This window comes from Triticum aestivum, chromosome 7B (assembly GCF_018294505.1).
Source record: "Triticum aestivum cultivar Chinese Spring chromosome 7B, IWGSC CS RefSeq v2.1, whole genome shotgun sequence".
Lineage (NCBI taxonomy): Eukaryota > Viridiplantae > Streptophyta > Magnoliopsida > Poales > Poaceae > Triticum > Triticum aestivum.
Window position 1 is genome coordinate 103,133,917 of NC_057813.1, and position 7,819 is coordinate 103,141,735.

Here is a 7,819-nt window from a genome sequence, read left to right on the forward strand (position 1 = left end):
ATTCAGAATAGTACGATTAGCAGTAGCACTTCAATTTTTTCATGTTTGATCAGCTTGCTAGGTGGTTATCACTAAGCATGTTTTAACGATGAGAATAACCTAACTTAGTTCAGTACGTGTTGCTGCAAATTAGTTCAGTATGTACGAAGCTGTTGCTAATTTCAATGCCTGGCTGTTGCAAGTTTCTAATGAAAAAGTACTTCAGGTCAAAGGTCAGGGAATATACACTTTTGTTATCATGGTTGTTTCCTTATAGTGAACAACTTTGATCACCACTTCAGCAGCTACTATCTATAAGAAGACATTAGCTAAGTAGATACAGGCAAAGAAAGCATGTAGGCAAAACCAGAATTAAAAACATCCTTCTCAATGGAGCTCGTGCAGTTCGGAAGACCCTAATCATCGATGAGGGACCCCTCCGATGGTAGCATGGCGTGACAATTGCCGTCAATGACGACACCCAAAGTACATTGCACAATCCATCGATCCAGTTCGGAACAATCAAGCACATACCTTGCAAAGTGATGTGGATCTAAAGCAGAGGTGGGAAGTTAAAGGCTCAGGTGAGGTGGAATGAGAAGTTGATATAGACGTGCATGCATGAGAATAAGGCGGTGCCCAGGATGGATCTCCATCGAAGGAGGCCGGATCCGCTGGGGAGGAGGTCGTTGTAGTACCTGCCATCTGTGCGATGGATCACGGGGCTGGCAGGCAGGGGGAGGGGACAGGAGGGAGCGGGTGGGCTAGAGCGCAGATGGCGGGTGCCCCCGACGACGGCTGGGAAGGATGGTGGAGGAGGTGGATGAGGATGGCGGCGGCGGCGTCTACGGTTGCACCTCGTTCGCAGTCGTGCTGGTGGTGGTCGATGCGAGAGTCGGATGGCGTCGGCCAGAATCAGGCAGGGGCGACAAAGATTTAGAGGAGAGAGAGAATGGAGGCGATGAGCGATGGGAGGAAGGGCCACCGGCGATTGGGGTGGCCTCAGATCCGCCCTCCGTGGCCGCCTATTTCATGGGACGAACACCCGTGCTCACCGTCGGGCTCGCCTTCGGCCGCTGCCTCGCCGACATTCACGACGTAGAGCCCCTTCCTCCGATCCCATTTGCCAGGGAGGCAGCGCCATCCTTCATCGCAGAGAACGAGTCCACACTGAGATCCCAACCAGATCGTGATTGCGCCTCCCCAAACCGCAGCGGCACATCCCACTCCATCAACGACCAACCTATATGAGGCGGAGGGTCAGTGTAGGACGCGAGCGCCGTCACCATGGACGTGGGGGACGCCGTAGGTGGGAAGGAGGCGGCGACGGCGTCTGTGTCAAGAAGATCGCACGACGGCGGCGGTGTTTACTCGAGGGGATCGAGAGGAGCTGCGTTTGGTGCCGGGTGGGTTCTTTGATGCGTGCGTGGGGCTGGAGATTGTGATAGGTGATCAGGTGAGGGCGTGCCATACCTGGATCGATAGCCTTACCATACCTGGTGGTAATTTAAATTTATTACCATATTCGATATTTCCCGAGTTATGGCCTTACCATACCTGGATTGATAGCCTTTGGGGTAATTTAAATTTATTACCATATAATTATCATATTCAAAATTTCCTGAGTTATGACCTTACCATACCTGGATTGATTTATTACTATACGTGGATTAATTATGATTTATTACTATATGTGGATAGCCTTACCATACCTGGTGGTAATTTAAATTTATTACCATATTCGATATTTCCCGAGTTATGGCCTTACCATACCTGGATTGATAGCCTTTGGGGTAATTTAAATTTATTGCCATATAATTACCATATTCAAAATTTCCTGAGTTATGACCTTACCATACCTGGATTGATTTATTACTATACGTGGATTAATTATGATTTATTACTATATGATTTATTACTATACGTGGATAGCCTTACCATACCTGGTGGTAATTTAAATTTATTACCATATTCGATATTTCCCGAGTTATGGCCTTACGATACCTGGATTGATAGCCTTTGGGGTAATTTAAATTTATTATCATATAATTACCACATTCAAATTTTCCTGAGTTATGACCTTACCGTACCTGGATTGATTTATTACTATACGTGGATTAATTATGATTGATTAGCATAAATACGTTGGGTATTGCCGATCAGACGAGAAAAGAGAAAAACCGGTGGGAGGGGCTGGTGGGAGGTGGGACGAAGAAAAACCGGTTGAAAATAAACCGGTTGAAAATAAACAGGTTGAAAGTGGGGAGGACTATTCAACCAATTCGTCCATTAGGAGTATATATATATATATATATATATATATATATATATATATATATATATATATATATCTATTCCTAATGGAGCAGTTGGTAGTCTCGCTTCCAGCTTTTTTTTCGTCCCATCACTTTCGTTCGGTTTTTTTTCGTAGGTTAACCGTCGTAGATTTTTTTCGATGCTGGTTTCTTATTCACTGGTTTATTTACCCCTCAGCTCTTTCCTTGCAAATCATCACTTTCCAAACGTACACGTAATCACGGATCTAAATTTACTAACTTATCCAAATCAACCGATACCTTCCATTATTGCAAATTTTTTAGGAAACAAATAATAGATTATAAGGAAACAAATAAAAGATTTTAAAGATGCATCATACTTTACTAACAATCACTAAAAATCAAATCTAAATTAATTAACCTTACCTTAAATCACTCAATCACTTTAATTAGAAAACATTTTCTTTCCTAACTGCACCCCGCTTAGTGTGCACATAACAATCCGAAGTAATTAGAGTCACATGATTGAATCCATTTATTTAGAGCGACATGATTGAATTCATTTATTAACAATAATCCTCACCAAAAGTGCGTTTAGCAATTTTAGAGGGCGGACCAAAACTCTGCCATCCGCTCGCCCGCGTTTGTTTAGGTACAGGAAAAAATGGCATAATATATGGAAACAACACGACCGGGGCGGCGGCGCAATCTTCGGGGATAGGGGATCGGAGGAGAAGGATTGGCCTGGCAGCATGATCGGGGTGCTTCCCCGCGGCCGCGGCCGTCCTCGCGATGCCACCTACCCGAAATCAACGCTGCTTCCCGCCGTCAGCCGAGGCGACGCCGCCTGCCCTCCTACCCACGGTCCGCTGCCGCGTGCGGCTACGGCGGGAGGAGTAGCGACGGGGCCGAGGTCCTTCATGCGTTCCGGGATGGAGGCCATGATTTCGTCGAGGTCGTTGCTGCCTCCTACACTCAGGGTGTGTCACCGAGATCGAGGCGAGCATGAGGAGCTGTGACCACCGCCATGGTCACCCCATCGCAGGGGATGGAGCACGCTGTCGGCCTACAACTTGTGGAGATCACTGTTGCTCTTCAGGTCGCGTGGTGACCGGATCTTACCGATGTGTCCCTCCCCAACGACCTCCTCTTCGCCCGGTTGGCCGGCATGGATCTCGCCACTGCTGCCCTCAACTTCTCTGCCTCGAGCTCGACGGTCAGCCACCATGGATCCTCCAGCTGGAGGGTCACGTGAACCAGCCGTCCTCCCATGCTGCAGCGGCTAGAAGGTGACATGGCTCTCCGTACACGAAGAGTGGAGTTCAGTCAAGTACTTATATACTTGGCCTCTACTGCTGATCCATGTACATGGAGAAGAACAGACAACCGTTCATTCATGCTTCGTTCCACTCCTTTGCGCTACATTACTGGAGGTGACATTTTCCTATCTCTCTATGTTGTAACAAGCCTGCTACCTGCATAGTTAATGGATTTTTTATTTAAATTTATCGCTGCTTAGTGCTTTGTTGCAATTGTTCACCCAAGATTCTTATACATAATTTGAGCGTATGTAGGCATACTTAGCTTTGCTATTCCATTTTTTCTGGCGCATAGAAATAAGAGTATTGTCCAGGTTAGGTATTCAATTGAGTATGGTATTTGAATTGCTATCAGAATGTCTTTTCTATGCATGTGATTTCTCACATCTGGTTATAATATTTGTGAAGACGTGGATTGCACGTGCACTTGGAAGCGGGCCCGTGGCCCGTGCTGGACGGCGCCGACGCCGACCCGAGCCACCTCGTCCGCGTATTCTTGGAGCTGTGGCTGGTCGATTTACATGAAATTAATTCCCTCAGTTCTGGTGGCAAATATAATACACATAATCCATATTGTTATGCACTAGCGTGTATGTGTGAAATAGATGGATTATGGTCCCGTACCCAATAAGATGGATATGTGTGTGTGTGTTAGAGGGAGAGGGAGAGGGGGATAGAGAGTGAGGAAGAGGGAGGGAGAGTGTGTGTCTGTGTGTGTGTGAGGATTTGATGGTAAAAAAGGTCGCCAATGTCGTAATATTGAACTCTTAAAGTTAATGTGGCCCCGTTGCAACGCACGGGCGTTCTTCTAGTATATATATATAGGGAAAATCCCTTCTACTACCTAATGGTAACTACCACCTAAGAATCCATCGTCGATCTTCTGTCATTAGATCCGGGCTTGGTTTGTTTTTTTCTCTTTGATTGCTACAGAATCTTAACGAGTTAGGCTAGCTTCCACCCGACCCGTTTCATTATTAATTATATTCATTAGATTAATTGGTGGTTATCCACGGCGTACTCATCGGCATAGCTTATCCGAGAAAATTTGAATGCATGACTATCTTATCGTATGTCCTTATCCGGCTACTAACCAACTTTGCAATCTTTTCTACGTAAAAATAGATTTGTTAGTATACTCTGGTTACGAACCAAAACAGTTTTATTTGCTCGACCTCCAGTTCTGCCTGGGCGACACCTCCCTCAACGCCTGGAGACGGCGGATCGGCGTCTTCGCCGTGGGTCACACCGGCTGGACGGCACATCTGATGCAGTGCAAACCACGACTGGTCGACGTCGTTCTTTAGTACCACACAATTCAGGTAACTAAGTATGAGTAGCGAGATCATAGGTTGTTCAGACTTCCATCTCAAAAGAATTCATACGGTTCCTCTTTGTTGCCTATGTCCCAGTTTTTTTGGTTATGGCCAACGATGGTCATTTCAACCAATTTGATCAGGAGCATCTGGTGTACATAATCTCTTCTGATTGGTTTCTTTTTTATCTCATTTTTTCTTATCTACAGCATGATTCCGAGGGTCCAAATGTGACGACAGGTACATGAAGGCCGGCATGCATGAAGAGGATGACAAGGCGAAGTTAGATTCTGCATGCAGCACCACTGGATACTTCATATAGTACGACCTGCACCCGTGCACCCCGCAGCTACGATTACGGCTCCACGTATTAGTCGTGTGGTGCATCTCTAGTAGACTAGACGAGGCTTGTATCGCAGCTACGGCAGTACGCGCATGAATCACTGATGAATGAAGCAACTGAGACACATCGCTGCCACCGTTAATCATCGTGTGGTGGTATCTGCTACGAACTACAAAGTCAAAGGCATAGATCTTTGTTGCGTGCCTACTTGCCTTTGATGCATGCACCACACCATGTCTGCATGACGTGTACATAGCAGAAATGGAATGCTTCAACTCATTGTATAGTTCTGTTGTATATGATGTTCTGCATACTCATTGTACACTTATATACATACTCTGTTCATTCTACGTACTCTTGTGCAACTCACAAAAACCGAAAAACAAAATGCATAATAAATAATTGTACTTACAATTTTGTGGATGTTGGTTTAAAAAATTATATACTACCACTAAGTAACCGGTAGTAACACATACTCTAGTCTAGTATTAAAATGTATAAACACATACGCCCTTCTACAATTAAAAAGTATATACATACTCCGTGATTAAGTAAGAAGTAGATATGTACTACATACTCCATACTTTCTTTTAAATATATATATATATATATATATATATATATATATATATATATATATATATATATATATATATATATATATATATATATATATATACTACATACTTTTTTTTGACAGAAATGTACCTCAATTCCACATACTCCATACTTTCTTTTAAAGATATATACCACATACTATTTTTTCAACAGAAATATACCTTAATTCCACATACTCCAAACTTTGTATTTTAATGATGTACTACATACTTCCATACTGCTTTTCTACATACCGTGGAACATAACATTCATGCTATGGTAGACATGCACATACCTTTCCAGACTATAAAATTCTGAGTGACCATATTTCTTTTCCTATCGGGCAAACAATTAGTGTCACGGTGATTTGTTTTTCTATTCAAAAATTGTTTCATCCAGCCAACAATTAAGGAGTAGCACACAAGAACATTTAGATTAATGCTTCCCGCAACGGAGCTAGCTAGAAAGGAGTACCCAACACCCCTACAAATCAGCACATGCAGTTATCTTAATGAGCTCACGTGGGACAAGGGTTATCGGGTTTAGAACCTCTCCCAGCGACTACCATTCACCCGTTTGGCTTCGTAACAAGGTGGGACACATGGAGGCCAAAGAATTAGGTGGTAACTACCATTGCTTGTAGATAAAATTTGTCCTATATATATATATATAAATTAAATTTGAAATACAAATAGTTACATTCATATTGATTCACTACGTAAAGTTTGGCATAGGAAAAGAAAAATATATGTTATAAGACTAGAAAAATCTATTTTCTTACATTCTCTTTTTACGTATAAAATAAGACAAAAATTACAAAACGTAAAAATACAGTGCATTTATGTCAAAATAGAGGGGTGAAGAATAATTATTCCTATATATATATATATATATATATATATATATATATATATATATATATGTATATGTATGTATCCTATATCTTATATATTTAAGAAGTTCACCCCCACTACTTGATTATCTCAACATGCAGCATAGCCACGTCATCATCCAATCACATCCAGCCACATCCCACAGTCCCACACAATACCATCGTTTTTTTTTTCAATTAACAGAGGTAAGCACAACCTTCGGTCGCTGAGAAAAGACATAACAATTGATCGATTGATAGCACGTAATCACTCCACGTCAGTAATGTGAGCTTTTATTTATTTTTCATTTAATCAGCCTTCCCAACGCATAAGTTTGACACTTTTTTATTTCGCCGGTTCGTTTCTTCAGCACAAGCCGCTTCATTTTCTGCCAAAGGTCCACTACGCCTGGGCCGGTTACACCGCTTCTTTCTCCACTTCAATTTATTTCCCTAGCCGAGTCCCAATCAAATCGTCCGATGGTCTTCCTCCCCTGTTTCTCAGATTTCTGCTCCGCCCCCCACGGAGACTTCGCTTCTTCTCCAATCTCCACGACAACCTTCTCCTCGGTGGCCACCCCGTCCTTGCGGCAACTTTGCCTGGCGTCGGCCCACCTCGCCTGCGGCCAGATAGCCTGGGCGACCGGCCCCCTCATGGCCGTCCTCGCCGCCGTCGCAGTGGGCACACCACTGGAGTTCGTGAGTTGTCTAATAGATTGAACGCTCATGAGAGCCCATAGTCTCATGGCAAGGAGGATGGACGAGGTTGAATCTGATTCTAATCTGCCATCAGAACAATTTTTACCCAATCTGATTCCCAAATCTGTGTGTGTGTGTGTGTGTGTGTGTGTGTGTGTGTGTGTGTGTGTGTGTGTGTGTGTGTGTGTGTGTGACTGTTATGATGCCCCGTAATGACTCATCTCATCTTTTTTGCAGGATTAAATCGGCTTTGCAGAGAATGATTACCTTGAAACAACACAGAAACTACAATGCAATGAAATTAATTCAAGCTATTCAAACGTCACCTATTTTTTTTCCTGTTTTCCCCCCAATATTTATACCAATCATCTACTGATTTTTCATCGGATTTTCTCATATTTCACTCGCCAACAGCAAGG

General features: G+C 43.4%; 1 long non-coding RNA gene across 1 annotated transcript; it reads left to right on the top strand.

Moving 5' to 3' along the window:
* The first annotated feature begins 4,678 nt into the window (after positions 1 to 4,678).
* Positions 4,679 to 5,546, top strand: LOC123155622 (uncharacterized). Its single transcript, XR_006477541.1, has 2 exons — positions 4,679 to 4,896; positions 5,100 to 5,546. It is a non-coding gene; the product is annotated as an uncharacterized lncRNA (long non-coding RNA).
* The last annotated feature ends 2,273 nt before the right edge of the window (positions 5,547 to 7,819 follow it).